The sequence below is a fragment of the Tupaia chinensis genome, unplaced genomic scaffold, assembly GCF_000334495.1.
Source record: "Tupaia chinensis unplaced genomic scaffold, TupChi_1.0 Scaffold000007_1, whole genome shotgun sequence".
Lineage (NCBI taxonomy): Eukaryota > Metazoa > Chordata > Mammalia > Scandentia > Tupaiidae > Tupaia > Tupaia belangeri.
This window is the reverse complement of record NW_006159436.1, coordinates 2,582,386-2,600,107: the sequence shown is the minus strand read 5'-3', so window position 1 is coordinate 2,600,107 and position 17,722 is coordinate 2,582,386. Positions and strand designations below refer to the sequence as shown.

General features: G+C 39.4%; 1 pseudogene; it reads right to left on the bottom strand.

Moving 5' to 3' along the window:
• Positions 1-15,487: 15,487 nt before the first annotated feature.
• On the bottom strand, positions 15,488-16,351 carry LOC102476919 (ras-related protein Rab-21-like; annotated as a pseudogene).
• Between the last annotated feature and the right edge of the window lie 1,371 nt (positions 16,352-17,722).

The window sequence follows — 17,722 nt, the reverse complement described above, 5'->3', positions numbered from 1 at the left end:
CCGGACCTGGTGGCTTAAAACTCACGCCGGGCGCATGTGCATGCGTGCCCAAGATCCCGAGAGGAGAATGGAGGAGAAGGGATTGCGGCATGACCATCCCTCCGGGGGGTGATTTCTCACTTTCTGTCTCTATGTCTCTCTCTGTCTGTCTGGCAAGCGCACATGCCCTATAGTGAAAATCTCTCAAAAAAAAAAAAAAGAAAAAAAAAAGATTTCCATGTTTTTGAATGCTTAGTTGAAAAAGTGTTTGCACATCTATGTTTCTTGCAGTATTATTCATGATTGCTAAGACATGGAACAAACCATGAATGTCCATGAACAGATGAATGGATTGAAAAAATGTATATATACTCTATGGAATACTATTCAGCCATAAGAAACAAGATCCTGGCATTTGATAGAAAGTGGCAGATTATGGAAGATTTATTGCTGAGTGAAGCAAGTTAGGCTATGAAAGTGAGGCATTCTATCTGCACTTAACATATACTGACTATCCGCACTCTATGGTAGAGATTGAAAGATTGGAGGACATAAAAGCACTGAAAATGATTATGGACACTGGAGACAGTGTGAAAGGAGGATGAAAGAGGGGAAGAGTGTAGGAAGGAAATTAGGGAGAAAAACAGAGAAGTAAGACATTTGTGGGACACAGAAATGGTTTATTATCTGTTGAAGATAACGTGTATCATAGCCTCACCTGGACTGGTCTGAGGTGTATTTCATGTTGGACAAATTCTCTTAACAAGCTAAATGATATATAGTGATTGAATGTATTAAAAACAATAATAAAATAAATTTTAAAAATCATAATGTGAGCTGTAAAGATGTACAGGAATTGAATGTAAGTAAAAAATAAATAAAAAGAGAGTATGGTTTATGTGATTCTAGAGGTAGCTTAAAAGCACATAGACAAAAGCAAAGGAGGGCAGAGAATGGGGCTTGGGTGGTCAAACAGGAAATGACTAGCAGAGATACAAAGGAAGATTGTCTGGAGAGAATAAAGAAAATTGACCACAGAAAAAGAGAAAAAAGTCAAATATAACAGAATTCAAATTAAGTCTCAATTCTGTTGCCCTTCACGCTCATAATTTTTCTCCCTGTAATAGGTATATGCATGATTTTGCCCTGGGAGCCTTTTTTAAAATTTAATTTAACTTATTGTTATTTTTAAATTTGCTATAGGTACATGCACTCACCAAAGAGAGACAGAGAGAGAGAGAGGAGAGAGAGAGAGTGAGAAAGCAAGCTGCCAAGTCTGGGACTCAAATCACAGCCTGCCATGGGGGAGTCCAGTGCCTTAACTACCACACTACATGCTAGCCCCACCCTGAGAGCCTTTTTATTGCCCTCATCTTCATGTTATTTAAAGATTTCTCCCCTTCAGGATTAATATTATTTACTTCTTTCCAGAGAGAGAGAGACTTCTTTTTTTTTTTTTTTAGAGGTTTTTGCTATAGGGTGCATGAACTCACTGGAAAGACAGAGATACAGAAAGCGAGAAATCACACCCCAGGGGGGATGGCCACACCACAGTCCCTTCTCCTCCATTCTCCTCTCGGGATCTCGGGCACGCACGCACATGCACCCAGCGTGAGTTTAAGCCACCAGGTCCAGGGCTCGAACCGCAGTTGACTACATGGGAGTCCAGCGACGTAGCCATTACACTAACTGTTGGTCCCAAGAGAGACTTAACAGGGTCCTCATGCTCAGGTAGAACCCTGAGCCTTCCCATATGGCTTCCAGCATTGTGCAGCTGCTCTCCTACTGCCCACACCACTGTGGCTGGGCCCTCTTGTTGTTTTTAATAAGACTATTTTATCTACCATAGGAAATTTGAAGTATATGTGCAAGTAAAGAGAATATAATAAACCCACTTTATGCCTGCCAGATTCAACACTAAAAACTCGTGGCCAATCTTTTCTATAACTCCACCATTTCCTTCTACACACTTCTTTCTTTTACTCCTTCCTTCCTTCCTTCCTTTCTTTTTTTTTCTTTCTTTTTTTTTTTTTTTTTTTTTTTTTTTAGGTTTTTGCCATAGGACACATGTGCTCACTGGAAAGAGATAGAGAGGGAAAGTGAGAAGTCATCCCCTAGGTGGGGAGGATGGCCACACCACATCCCTTATCCTCCATTCTCTCTTGGGATTTTTGAGCACACATACACAAGTGCCTGGTGTGACTTTCAAGCCGCCAAGTCCAGTATTCAAACCATGGTCAGCCGTGTGGGTGTCCAGTGCCTAAGCCAGCACGTCACCTGCTGACTCCTACCCGTTTTATTTTAAAACAAGTTTCAGACATCATGCACACATACTTCAGTATAAAGGTGAGGATTATTCAAAAGATAAGTACAATATCATTATCACACCTTAAAAATAAACAGTTGCTAGCATCTGAATGTCATAAATACGCAGTTAGTCTCACAGGTCCCTGATTCCCTTATAAAATTTTATGTTTTGCTATTTTGAATCAGGATCTCAATTAGGTTCATATATTGCAATCGGTTGATAATGTCACTTTTAATCTACAGTTCCCCTTTCTTTTCTTTCTTTCTCTTCTTTTTTTTTTTCTTTTCATTTCATTTTATTTTATTTTTGTCTTGCAATTCAAACTTTTGTTAAAGAAACAAGGTTGTTTTTTTCTCATAGAGCTAAACAAGTTTGGCTGTTTCTGATCTCCTCCCTAAAGTGTCAGTCACATTCCTCTAACCGTTACATTAGTGGTTCAATTTAAAGTCTTGATCTGATTCAAGTTTATTTATTTTCCTTTTTAGACAAGACTATTTCACAGCTGGTGCCATATTCTTCCCCTGGGAGGCATGTGATGTTTAGTTCGCGTGCACGTGCTTGTATGTGTGAGTGTGTGTGTGTGTGTGTGTGTGTGTGTGTGTGTGTGTGTGTGAATCGTTGATTATGGTCGCCTAGACTGACTAATTACTAGGAACTGAAAACTGGTGATACTCTAATATTATCATTCTTTCATTTATTAGCTGTACTATATCTCATAAAGAGGCACTTATCATCAATGATTGGACTATCTTGTGGCGCAACTAATATAGAAAAGAGAAAATAGATGCTTGATTCTTTCCCCTTAATTACCAATTTTTAACATAATGAATTAGTTCCCTAGTGTCTTCCAAAGAAGACCAAATGGTGTTTTGTTGTTTAGTATCATTATCAACTCGTGGATTTAAACATAGCTGAAGGATTTTAAACCCTTACAGATTCTTATGCTCAAGTTCCTCCAGTTTTGGTCAATGGGAGTTTATCCATGCTGGTTCCAAATCATTCTCTCTCTTTTTTTTTTTTTTAATATCAGAGGACATGTTTGCTCACCAGTGTGAAAGAGAGAGAGAGGGAGAAAGCATCCCAAAGCAGGGTATAGTCACACCACAGTCCCTTCTCCTCCATTTCTCCATTGTATCAGAATTTAGAAAATGCATGCATACACACTACATGTTTTTCAAGCCACTAGTAATAGGGTTCAAGCTGTGAGCCAAGTGGGATCCAGATTCTTTAACCAATGGTCTACACAGCCAACCCCTAAATCCCTTTGATACAACCTAGTAGTCTTTGATATCTTTTTCATTGTCTGGAGTTATAAGTTATTCCAGCCTTTTTACTTTTCCTGCCCCATGTCTCCAAGATGCTCTTTCCTCTTCATTTGAAAAGATCCAAAATTAATGACAAACTAGATAACAAAGAACTCCTATAGTGACCAGATTGTAGTCTCAAAATAGCATATTTTTCAGTAAGTCACTGTTTCAAGCTTCTTTTAAATAATGCTGGGAAATTATGGTAAACCTCATAAGTGGACACCAACTCTTCCCCTTCCTGTATGCAACATGCCTCTTTGTAATGTGACTTCAACATTTTTTCCATTGAGAGGTGGAATCTATTTCTCTACTCCTTGACTCTGCACTTGGTTGTGGGGCTTAACTTAGTTAACAAACAACAGCAAAGGTGACAAAAACAGAGTTTTGAAAAGCGAATGTGCAATGGAGGTTTACTTACTGTAATGCTAGAAATAAGTCTGGGTCAGCCTCCTGGAGGATAAAAAACACAACAATGGGACCAGCAGTTAGCATAATGGCTATGTTGCTGAACTCCCATGTAGTTGACTGTGGTTCAAGTCCTGGACCTGGTGGCATAAACTCACGCCGGGTGTGTGTGCACGCATGTCCAAGATCCCTAGAGGAAAATGGAGGAGAAGGGATTGCGGTGTGGCCATCCCCCCTGGGGGGTGATTTCTCTCTTTCTGTCTCTCTGTCTCTCTCTGTCTTTCTGGTGAGCACACACACCCTGTAGCAAAAAACTCTCAAAAAAAAAAAAACACACACAACAAAAGCAACACCTCTATCCTTGTGTCAGACATGTCAACTATGCCATTCTACACAATCCAACACCAAACTAGATAGCCTGAACCAGAAGACTCACCCTGCTGAGTCACTAATCATGAGAAATGAAAATATTTGTTGGTTTAAGTCATCATTCTCTGGGGTAGTTTGTTACACAGCAAAAACTGACTGATACAAGTGTGTGTGTGTGTTTAGAAGGCACATGCATTACTGGAGAGAGACAGAAAAAAAAAAATAAAGAGAGAGGGAGAGGAGAAAGCATCCCACACGGGAATCCATTCTCATCCTTCTCTCCCTCCTTTCAGGATTTTGAGTATGTACACACACACAGGCCCAGCATATTTCTAAAGCTGCTGGGTCTGGGACTTGAACCACAGGGTTGTCAATGTGAGAGCTGGCAGCCCTAACCACCAGGCCACAAAGTTGATCCAGATGCAAATAGGTACTTTTGAAGATAAAGTATATCATTTGTTTACATTAATATTTTAAATTAAAACCCAAATCTACAATTTGTTTTTTTTAAGAGAGATTTTCGCTATAGGGTGTGTGCATTCACCAAAGAGACAGAGAGAGACAGAGAGATAGAGACTGAGAAATCACCCCCCCCACCCCCCGGGGGGATGGCCATGCTGCAATCCCTTTTCCTCCATTCTCCTCTTGGGATTTGGGGCACTCATGCACATGCACCTGGCATGAGTTGTTTTGTTTTGTTTTGTTTGTTTGTTTGTTTTTGGAGACGTTTTTGCTACAGGGCACGTGCGCTCACCATAAAAACAGAGACAGAGAGACAGAAAGCAAGAAATCAACCCCTAGAGGGGATGGCCATGCTGCAGTCCCTTCTCCTCCATTCTCCTCTTGAGATCTTGGGCATGCATGTATACGAGCCCAGTGTGAGTTTAAGCCACCCAGTCCAGGACTCAAACATGGTCGACTACATGGGAATCCAGTGACATAGCCATTATGCCAACTGCTAGTCCCGAGTTGTTTTTGTTTTAATTAAGACTTTTTTAAAGAATTATTTTATTTAATTTATTTACTTATTTTAATTTGACCAAAGAGGGACAGAGCGAGAGCTGGAGAGAGTGGGAAAGTGAGAAAGCAAGCTGCTATATCTGGGATTCGAACTGTAGTCAGTCATGTGGGAATCCAGCGCCTTTAACCACCACGCCACCTGCCGGCCCCTCGCCTGGCATGAGTTTTAAGCCGCCAGGACTTGAACTGTAGTCAACTATGTGGAAGTCCAGCAACATAACCATTATGCCATCTCCTAGTCCCAAAATCTGCAGTGTTTTTAAGTCTTTTACTGATCTTTTACTAAAACATCTCTCTCCTTTGTCAAAAATCCTAATTTACAACAAAATTAACATTATGAAGCTGTTTTATTTTAAACTACATATATAAAGATACCAGAACAAGAGCAAATGTGTTAAGCCTTATGTTTGCCTAAAACTGTACCATTTATAGAAGCCTTTGATACACGATTGCATTTATAATAGGTTCCCAGAAGAAAAGGTATTATTAAGTGTCCTTATGGACCTATTCTCAAGAGCAGTGTGATTCTAAAGGATGCTCACTCCTTTCTGAAAATAATGAAGACTTAGGCAATTGGTGCTTTTTGTCTCCAAATCATCACACAGGAGTATGCATGCCAACGTACTACAGGGAGCCTTCTGAAAAATGAAGGAACTGCCGTAGGTTAATAAATGTTCTTTCCAACTGTTATTTGGCTCAGGCCTCCTTATTCTTTCTTGGTTCCACTCCAGAAACTAAATTAAATTAAGAATTTGTAATTTACTTCCACAATGTAGCACATATAATTTGGGAAAGTGGTTGCTAGTACTCTTGGGGGCACATCTAAAGGCAAGGTCCAGGGTTTGGCTGTGGAAGTTAAAGAATCAGCTAGATTTTTCAAAAGTCATTTCAACAATCTTCAGGTATTTCTCCTTCTATTATTATTATTATTTTATTATTTAGACATTCAATCGCTGTACATCATTCCAATTGTAAAGAGACTGTACTCAGCATGATATACGCCTCAGTCCAGCCCAGTTGAGTATACTATACACATCATCATCAACAGGTAATAAACCATTTCTCTGTCCCACAAATGTCTTACCTCTCCGTTTGTTGAAGACAGCCTTACTTTGAGTGAAATTTTTATTTTTTATTTTTTAGAGAGATTTTTGCTATAGGACACATGCGCTTGCCAGAGAGACAGAGACAGAAAGCAAGAAATCATCCTCCAGGGGAGATGGCCATGCTACAATCCCTTCTCCTCCATTCTCCTCCCAAGATCATGGGCACGCACACACACATGCCCAGTGTGAGTTTTAAGTCACCGGGTTCAGGAATTGAACTATAGTCGACTACATGGGAGTCTAGCAACGTAACCATTATGCTATCTGCTAGTCCCTAAATTTTCACTTTCTAGGAAGCTTCATCAAATGTAAGGGTTTGGGGGGGAGGGTTTATTTCTTAAGAAAGACACAGAGAGAGAAACAGGCACCCTCCACAGTGTTCTGCCTTGCCAGCAGCACCCAACTCCTTCCCCTAGCCCTCTCATCAGCCAGGCTCACAGGTAAACTTGCACACCATTGTGCTCAGGTTGACCAGAGATCCAAGCTCAGGTCTTCCACAGGGTTTCAGAATCACAAAGCAATGTCCTATTGCCTGCACCACCATCATTGGCCAAATAGAAGACTTTGAAGCAGAAGTTGAGAATAAATTAAAACACTCCTTCTTCTTTGTCTTTAGATCAATTACAAGGGAAAAAATGCTGACTTTGGAATCATCTCCCTAGTCTGGAAAGAGCTTCAACATTTCTATGTAAGGCAAGAGCAATAAGACGATACACAATGGGTCCCTCCAAAACAGAATGTTTCTCCTGTGAGAAGAGCCTAGGGAAAAGCAAGTTAAACATACTGTCAGAAAGACTTACGTAATAGTTCCACATAGCAACAGTTGTTTTCTCTCTGAGGTTGTTAACTAGATTCTCTAGAGAATCTCCTCTACAACAAAGCTAGTACGAGTAGTTTCATGAGGGAGGACCTATTAAAAATACATATAAACTGAATAATTTTTATTTTATATTTTACTTCTAAAACCTCATAATTAGGAAAGAAACGTATGAAAACACAAAATGATGTTACTTTCTTCCCCTTGTGTTTTTAGTCCTTTAGAAAGTTCAGGACATGAGCTCTGTCATGGTAAAACTTAGGGTCTGTGAAAGAAAGCTTATTTTTGATGTTTTTAAAGGAGGTCATTGTAAATAGTACAATTGAAATTATAAAACAAAATCACATGACCTTGTAAGCATTTATCTTCTAGCTGCTAGCTAAAATAAACAGATGTTATACTAATAAATTACTATACTATGAAAACCTTTTGAATTTACCAAATATATACCTTGTACTAGGACCAGGGTCAGTAAACTATGGCCTACTGGCTAAATTCAGTACACTATGTGGATTTAGGATCTGAAAAAATAACATTCTCTTTACTATTTTAGTTTTTTCATAGTCACATAATTTATTTTCCTTTTTTACGAATTTAAAGACCTTAACATTCTGGCTAACTAACTTTGATATGTAGGATTGTATGGAGGGCTTCAAAAAGTTAATGGAAAAGCAGAATTAAAGTATATATATATATATATATACTCATTAAAGTATATATATATTTTTATATATGTATATGTGTATATATATATATATATATATATATATGTATAGGATTTGCAGTGAGCTTCAGATTCTGTCTAAGAATGGTTTTCACATCTTTGAAATGGTTGAGAAAAAAAATAAAAGAAAATGATATTTCATGGCACATTGAAATGTTACATGAGATTCAAATTCCAGTGTCCATAAAGTTTAATTCGAACTTTACTACAACTGTTCATTTACTTATTGTCTGTCTACCTTCATGCTATGATAGCAGAACTGAATTGTAACAGAGGTCACGAAGCTTACACAGCTGAAGATATTTACTGTCTGCTCCTTTACAGAAAAGTTTCCAGGCCAACCATGTAGTCTAGTGGTTAAGAAGTCAGATCTCATATGGTTAATGACGGTTCGAATCTCGATCCTGGTTGCTTAAGAAGAAATTGCCGCCTGGCTATGTCCCATGGGGGGATATTTTCTCCTGTTCCCTCTCTTGTTTGGTCTATCTCTGGCAAATACATGTACCTTCTATCAATCAAAAAAAGGTCTTCTGGCCCCTGTATTAGGCAGGATGGGGGTGGAATATACATTATGAGTCATAACAGACAAGATCTCTTTCTTACTACCAAGGTACCTCCTCATTTAAATCTCATAATAAGTACAGGGGTGGAGTACACTATCATTATTATACTTACAAGACAACTGAAGTGCATAGCAGTTAAGAATCTTGCCAAAATCCGTACCCAACACTGAAGAAACAGGATTCATAGTTCAGACCAAATCCCATGGATAATTCTAATTCCTTTTTTTTTTTTTTTTTTTTTTTTTGAGAGAGAGAGAGGTTTTTGCTATAGGGCGTGTGTGCTTGCCAGAAAGACAGAGAGAGACAGAAACTGATAAATCACCCCCCGGGGGACCGGGGGATGGCCACACCACAATCCCTTCTCCTCCATTCTCCTCTCAGAATCTTGGACACACATGCACATGTGCCCAGCACAAGTTTAAGCCACTGGGTCTGGGACTCGAACTGTGAACCGTGGTTGACTACCTGGGAATCCAGTGACATAGTCATTATGTCAACTGCTGGTCCCTCCCATGGATAATTCTAGTCTCCTACCCTTACTGGTCTATATATTCACTGGATTCCCCTATGGCTGACTGTGGTTCAAGTCCCAGACCTGGCAGTTTGCTTTCTCACTTTCTTGCTCTCTCTCTCTCTCTCATGCACATGCGCTATAGCAAATTAAAAAATAATAATAATGATAAATAAAAATTTAATAAAGAATTCATTAAAAATAAATAAATTCCCATTTCAACAACTAGACACCTGTCTTCCACATATGTCATCCATTTATTTAATTGTTTGATTCCAGTATACATGGATAGCAGTGTCAGAATCCCCATACTTCCAAGAGAAAAAAATGTTGTCAACTAGAGCACAGTACTATGTGCAGTTTCTTCTGCCTTTAGTCTTACAGACACCATTTATTTCCAAAATTATTGAGGTCAGCTACTTCTCCTCTTCTTCCTTCAGTAGGATTGTTTCATATGTTTGTAATACAGTTAAATTCTCCTGTCACAGTCAAATTTTTTTCCTAGCAGTCTATGACCTCCCAAAATATTTTTTTTAATTCACATAATCAGAATTCACTGTGGGTTGAAGGGTTCTAGAAGTTTCGATGGTTGCATGGTGTCATGTATTCACCATTACAATATCATAAAAATAACTTCACTGCTCTAAAAATCCCATGTTCCACTTATTTATCCCTCCCTTCATCTGAATCCTTCACAACTGTCGACCAGTTTACCACTCTCTCTCTACTTTTGCTTTTTTCACAATGTCACAGTTGGAATCAAACAGCGGAGTTTTGAAATTAGTGACCAACTTGTCCGGAGTAATAAAGTTCTCATGGACTAGTAAAGGAATTGCTTTTCACTAACATATAATGACAAAATGTAGCCCAATATATGTAACCAGGTTTGAAACTGTATGAAAGCAATTTGTTTATCAACATATATGTAAAATTTTTTGTAAATTTATTGGTTTATAGGATTTTTCCTTCTCTCCTCTCCCGCACTGATGGGTGACTATGTGCCTACAAAATGCTCCTATCGTTTCTCTCATGCATAACCAATGTTATATATCACTTCCTGTTCTAGTCCATTCTATTGCCAACAACAGAAAATACCTGGGTCGGCCCCATAGTGCAGTGGCTGAGTGCTGTGCATAATGAGCTAGATCCCACATGGATGACCATGGTTCAAATCTCAGCCCCATCAGCTTGAAAAGTATGCCAGGCATATGCGCATGTGTGCCCAGAGTCCTGATGGAACGGAGCAACAGAAAAAGGGGGATTCTGACGTGCCATGCCCTTTCTCTCTTTCTCAAGCACATATACTCTCTGTCAATTAAAAAAGGAAAAATAAAATACCTGACTCTAAGTGATCTAAAAAAGCAGAGATTTGGGCCAGCAAGTGGCGTGGTGGTTGAGGCACTGGACTTCCACATGGCTGACTGTGGTTTGAGTCCCAGACCTGACAGCTTGCCTTCTCACTTTCTCTCCTCTCTTTCTATGTCTCTCTGGTAGTCTCATTTTAAAATAAATAATAATAATTAAATTAAATAATTCTAAGAAAAAACCCCACAGATTCATTCAACTCATGGTTTAGAAGTTCAAGGCCCAAGAGCCACATCTGATGTGGATCTTTTTCCTCGTGGATTACATGGCAAGACAGAGCAGAGAAGATGTGCATGTGCCTTTGTCACTGTCTCTGTTTCATTCCTTCTTCTTATAAGCCCACCAAAATTCAATCATTAGGGCCCTACCGTGACACCTAAACACTTCCCGAAGACCCCACCTTTTACCATCATAATCAGATGACATTTTCTCTTAATACCGTCACAATACAATCAAGTTCTGAACATGAACTTTTGGAGACCACGTTTAAACCATGGTACCTCCTAATCTCTTTGAAGACACCAACAATAATCTTTTCAATTCCAAGTCTTAGCCAAGTGTCTGAGCTGTATTGGCTACTTCTATTGAAATAATAGGAGCACTCTGGATGTTCATTGGAAGGATGAATGGATGGCCTCAAAGCTAGAAGGAACTTCAGTTACCGGTTAGGACATTTTCATATAAAGAAACCATCATTCCACATCTTATCTGGACTAGCACACATTCTAAGTCCATGTCGTTTCAACTAATATGGCAAATGTTTAAAAATGTGTGACTTCACACGTAGCAACTCCTGCATTTTGCTTTCACTTATTATTTATGGTCTATAATGAACTCAGCAATACACAGTCACATACAACTTGTCCCCTAACCACAAGAAGGCCACCACTGTACCTGTGGTAATTGACTTCTTAGACCACCAATGCTTGGGTTATCAGGTTTCTACAAAGACTGAACAAGTCAGAAAGTTCCTGGAAGAATAAACAGGTTTTTCAAAAAGTGAGAGAATGTAAAATTAGTGATAAAAGAGATATGGCAAATCCTTAAATATTTTTTCTTGATAGAGAGATTTTTGCCATAGGGCACGTGCATTTGCTGGACAGAGAGAGAACGCCAGAAATCACCCCCCCCCAGAGGGATGGCCACATAGCAACCCCTTCTCCTCCAGGTTTCTCTAGGGATTTTGGACATGCACACATACACACCCAGCATGAGTTTTAAGCCACTGGGTCCAGGACTCGAACCACAGTCCAGCAATGTAACCGTTACACCATCTGCTGGTCCCCTTAAAAGTCTTTTCATCAGTGGAAAAGAAGCCTATAGGAGAGGAAGGATGTAGAGGCCAGAGATCAGACGAAGACAAGCTTGCATCTCAGCTGAGCTCTACCACAGTGGAGGGCTCAACCATCTGAGACTCCCATAGTGAGTCCGCAGCCAACCTAGGCAACACAGAGAGATGACTGCTTTGATTCCAGCACACTTCAGAAGCCCTGGAGCGCAGATTCCATTCTAAAGAGGAAGCAAAGAGACACAAATTTCAATGTGCATACAAATCATCTGGAGCCCTTTATATACACTGGTTTGATCAGGGATTTTAATAAAATCTTGATTCTGACAGGGGATCTAACATAGGACTAAGATGTTATACTTCTGAAAAATTCCCAAGTAACGCTGATGCTATTGGTCCAGGGATGACAACCTGAGGAGCAAGATTTTGTTTGACTTAATTTCAATGGAAAATCCTAAGAAATCTTTATGGTTGGCTAAGTTTATCCAAAAAGTGTCTAGATTTAGTTTTCTGGTATCAGGTAAGACTGGTAACTTGAGATAGAAATTAACTTCGGTTTTAGAAAAATCAGTAAGTTATTTTTTTTTTTCATTAAAAGTCACATGTGCTCACCAGAGTGACCGACAGAGAGGGAGAGGGAGAAAACACCCCACAATGGAGAATGGTCATGCCACAATACTTTCTCCTTGATTTCTTCATCCTGTCGGGATTTGGGGCATGCATACACATGTACCTGGCACACTGTCCAAGACACTGAGGGTGGGATTCAAACCACACGGTCAGTCATGTGGGATCTGGCTCCCTCATCCATGAGAGCACAGGGCCAGCCCAAAAAGTTCTGTTTTTATATAGTAAATTTACAACTTGAGAAATCCAGCCTCACTGTTATCCTTTAGTGTTTAATTCAAATACATCTTCTCCTTAACGTCTTTGCAGACAATTCCCTGGCTTGAATTAATTGCCCTTACAAGGCATACCTCATGCTGCTTTTAAAATTTTATTTTGGTAGGTAGTCCAAGCATTCTGTTCATCACAGATATTTACTATCAAGGCAAAGATGGACTAGTTCTTTTTCTGCAAGCACAGTGACTCAAAATACTAGATAATTGCTTTTTGAGTTAAAAGTATTGGGTTTTGGGTTTTTTATTTTTGTCTTTTTTGGGGGGAGAGTTTTTTTGTTTGTTTGTTTGTTTGTTTGTTTGTTGTTGTTTTTTTTTGCTGTAGGGTGTATGTGCTCGTCAGAAAGACAGGGAGAGATAGAGAGACAGAAATTGAGAAATTACCCTCTGGGGGAGTGGCCACGCCACAATCCCTTCTCTATTCTCCTCAGGATCTTGGGCACACATGCACATGTGCCCGGCGTGAGTTTAAGCCACCGGGTCTGGGACTCGAACCGCTGTAGACTACATGGGAGTTCAGCGACATAGCCATTATGCCAATTGCTGGTCCCTAAAAGTATCGGTTTTTAAAATAAATTAACTACAGGATGCAAATAAAATCTCAGAACTTAAATGCATCGTAAACTCAAGCACCTAATACAAAAGCAATCGAAAAGGCAAAACGAAAACACTGACTTGGCTAGGAACTTCTCTAAACCAACAGAAGGAAATATTCTCAGTCTGGGGGAGAAGACTGATTTAGCTGAAACAAGTCCAGAACTCTTCAATTAAGTATTTAACCTTTAAGATAGCTAAAAGACTGTTTCTCTAGTAAATATTAAAGTATGTTGCAAAGACTTTAAAGCTAATAATAGGTTACTTTAAAAATATTATTCTTAAGAAAGCTGCAAAACTTCAGTTTCTTTTGGTAATAGTAGATTGAAGGGCCAGTCAAGAGGCATGGTGGTTAAGGCAGCTGGATGCCACATGATCAACTGCATGGTTGAGAACTGGACTTGGCAGCTTGAAAATCATGATAGGTTCAGGTGCATGCATGCCCAAGATCCCAAGAGGAGAATGGAGATGAAGGGATTGTAGCCTAGTCATTCTCCCAGGAAAGGGAAGGAAGAAATGCTTTCTCATTTTCTCTCTTTCTCTTCATGTCTCTTATGAGTGTACACAGCTTATAACAAATTTTAAAAATTAAAATACATAATAATAAGGTACTGTTATTTCATACCTGAAAGCTAGATTCTACTATAAAATACCAAAATTGAGGGACCAGCAGTTGGTGTAATGACTATGTCGCTGGACTCCCACATAGTCGACCACGGTTCGAGTCCCGGACCCAGTGGCTTAAACTCACGCCAGGCACGTGTGCGTACGTGCCCAGAATCCCGAGAATGGAGGAGAAGGGATTGTGGAGTGATCATCCCCCCTGGGGGGTGATTTCTCGCTTTCTGTCTCTCTGTCTCTCTCTGTCTGTCTGCTGAGCGCACGTGCCCTATAGCAAAAACCTCTCCAAGAAAAAGAAAAAAAAAATACCAAAATTGAATTTAATCAAAAATTATCCTTGAAAATCTCTTAAGACACGAGTTAAATATACATATGAGGAGACTTAAGTTGGCGTAAAAATGGAATTAAAGTACAAGTTTATTTCCATACAAAAGAATTTTGAAATCTATGCATAATTATTTTCATAGTACTTATTTCCATAAGCTTTCTAAAGACCCTGGTATATATTTGTAATGTTTTCTTTTTTGTCAAGTACATACGGTTGGACTCATATCATTTATTTATTTTTTAGATTGATACCTAAATTTTTACTACATTACTCACTGTGCATCTTTACAACATACAAAATGAATTTTCCCAACATGAATACCCTGTATATTATTCTACTTAAAGATATTACTGAGCACATTATCAACAGGTAATTTTCCATTTTTCTGTCTGTTAAATGTTTTGCTTCCCCCCTCTTAAATCCTTCCCTTTTACCCCTCATTGCCTATCATCCTTTCATGATGTCTTTTTTCAATTTTTTTTAAATTTTTGCACCTTGCATTTGTAAAAGCAGATAAAATATTTGATATGTAATTTACAATGTGTTTTACCAGCTCAGCATACAGGAAGTAGATTATATCAAAGTAGTAGACAGTTAGGGGCCTGTGCAAACCCTGCAAAAACGGTTCTTTAGGTATCTGCTAATTAAAAACAAAAACACAACAGTTTGCTGTTTTGAAGTGATACAATTCAAACCACCAGAAAATACAAAGGGCTGCAAAAATTTATACCATTCCAACAACATTTATGCGTCATCAAATAAAAACTTGACTGAAGAGAATATAAATAAAGCCTTTATGTAGGTCTTTCCTACATGCATATTATTCCTCATTAAAGAAAAAATATGTAAAAAGGTCATTGTAATTGCTTTGTTAACATTTATAGAAAATGCCAATTCTCTGGTCACAAACTCTACTTGGTCTCTCCAGTGTTACAAATGTAATTTAAAATACTGTTAATTCTGGGACCAGTAGTTAGCGTAACGGCAATGTCGCTGGACTCCCATGTAGTCAACCACAGTTCAAGTCCTGGACCCGGTGACTTAAACTCACGCTGGGCATGTGGGCATGCGTGCCCAAGATCCCGAGAAGAGATGGAGGAGAAGGGATTGTGACGTAGCCATCCTCCCTGGAGAAAGGGGGCAACTTTTCACTTTCTGTCTCTGTCTCTCTCCGTCTTTCTGGCGAGCGCCCGTGCCCTATAGCAAAAACCTCTCCAAAAAAAAAAAATGTTAATTCTGTAATTCCGTTGATAAAATAATGTGACTTGGGATATGGCAGGTCTTCATGCTGAGGGCAGTGATCCACAGTTTTGTTTTTTCTTTAATTTCCTAGGCATAAACAGCCATCCAGAGGAATAGCACCCTCCACCACTGCTCTGGGCTTGAGGTTCACCATGGATAATCTATACACCTGGCCTTGCAACTCCTGGTCAACTGGAGCCATTGTCTTCTGCCGTCTCATCCACTAGTGCTGTTTCTATCATCCTTCTACAAAGGTCAAGAAGGAGTTCTCAATGCCTTTGTTCTGTTTGGCTGAAGTATGATAATATTTTGCTCCTACAGATGCTGCATACAGTTCTGCTTCGTGAGTGGAAACATGTCTCTCCTTTTCCAAGTCTATTTTATTACCAACTATACATAAACAGATTTCATTTCCCAACATTTTCCATATGTCTTTGACCCATATTTTTACCTTCTGGAAAGAATCATCTATTATATCATAAACTAAAACAGCTCCATTTGAATCTCTGTCGTAAATTGGGCTCAATGCATGGAATCTCTTTTGACCTGTTATATCCCATATGATAAGGTCTACCCTTTTCCCATCGATATTCAACTTCTTTGTTAAGAATGATGCCTGCAGAGGGGTGTTGTGCTCCTCTTTGAACTTGTTCTCTCAGTAAGTGCAGCACCAGCGACGTCATCCCCACGCAGCCTTCCCCCAGCAGCATCCACTGCTTCCTGGGTGCTAGAGCCTGAGCCACCACTAAACTCCCTACACCCTCCTCAGTGCCTTCTGACCAGCAGCCTGCTCTGCCACCACCACACGGTGTGGAACACTGGACAACCATGCCACTCTCTCCTCGGGGTGAGGCTTGGAAGGGCCAAGGGAAAGTACAAGAATGAAGGCCCCCAGCCACCACCATGTCAGGCACTGGAGGAAAGGCAGAAGTGTTCCTTTGCCACTTCCTTCTAATCCGCAATGGCTTTTGTATCTACACTTGCTGTTCATGGTTGTATAGCTTCCAGTCTTTGACTTTCTATCGTAGAGTGCAGACATTCTCTGTATATTAAGAAGGGACATACAATGCCTCTCACAGTCTGTCTTGCTTCACTCAGCATTAAATATCCTATATTATTAGTTTTCCATCAAATGCTACTAAATGGGAAAAAAGTTTAAAGTTTTTCCATTAAAAACTGGAACAAGACAAGGCTACCCACTCACTCCACTCCTTTTCAATATAGTACTGGAAGTTCTAGCCAATGCAATCAGACAAGAGACTAAAATAAAAGGCATTTAAATAGAGAGAGAAGTAAAATTATCTCTATTTGCAGATGACATGATTATATATACATAAAAAATCCAGAAGAATCCACTAAGAAACTCCTGGAAGGGATTCATATCATTTAAATTCATGTGGCATACTAGACCTCTGTAGAATAATGGGAAAAATTAAATGTTAAAAATATATTTTATTGATATCTGTTCATAATTTGTTCTGTTTTTGCTCAATTGGCAGATAGTTGTTACTTTTTTGGCAAGTAAATTGAACAAACAAAAAAGAAAAGCTTTTATTGGTTAAAGAGGACATTCCTCCATTCTCCCAAGTAAAGATCACTCAGTGGGGCATAAAGGATATTAGCTAGCAATAATACTTACATAAATACATGTATTCACATAAGAGGGGGGAAATGATCATTGAAAATCTGGAAACTGTTTTGTTGGCTATGAAAGTCTGCCGTAATTATTACATTCCTTATTTAAAAACAAAACACATACTTAATGATTTAATATCTTCATTGCATCTTTCCTTTCATGGCTGCAGCTGCAGCTTCATCCAGGATTCTGCTTAGACTTCAGAAGAGGCTTGCTTCCAGCGTCCATCATTGAGGTAAAAATGTCTGGTTGGATCCCAGTGAGAGCAGGAAAACTGCCAAGGCCAAATTGGGTTGGCAGATCTAGAAGCTGATCAAAGACAGGTTGATTGTCCACAAGCTCGTGACTGTTGGTTCCCAAATTCCACGCTAGAAATACACCTTGGCTTTCTGGAAGAGCAGGCATATGTGTATAGTTGTAAGTGAAAGGACACAGCAGATGCTGGAATGCTAGAGAAGGTAGCCGGGAGGAGACTGAAGATCCTGTGCTGGCTGCTCAGAGGATACTGTGAATCTACAAGGATTGACCACCACACGTATCACAGCCTGTACTTGAAGGTAAGAGGGGACTGTCCAAAAACAAGCGTATTCTCAAAGAACACATGCATGAGCTGAAGGCAGACCAGAAGTTCCCAACTGCC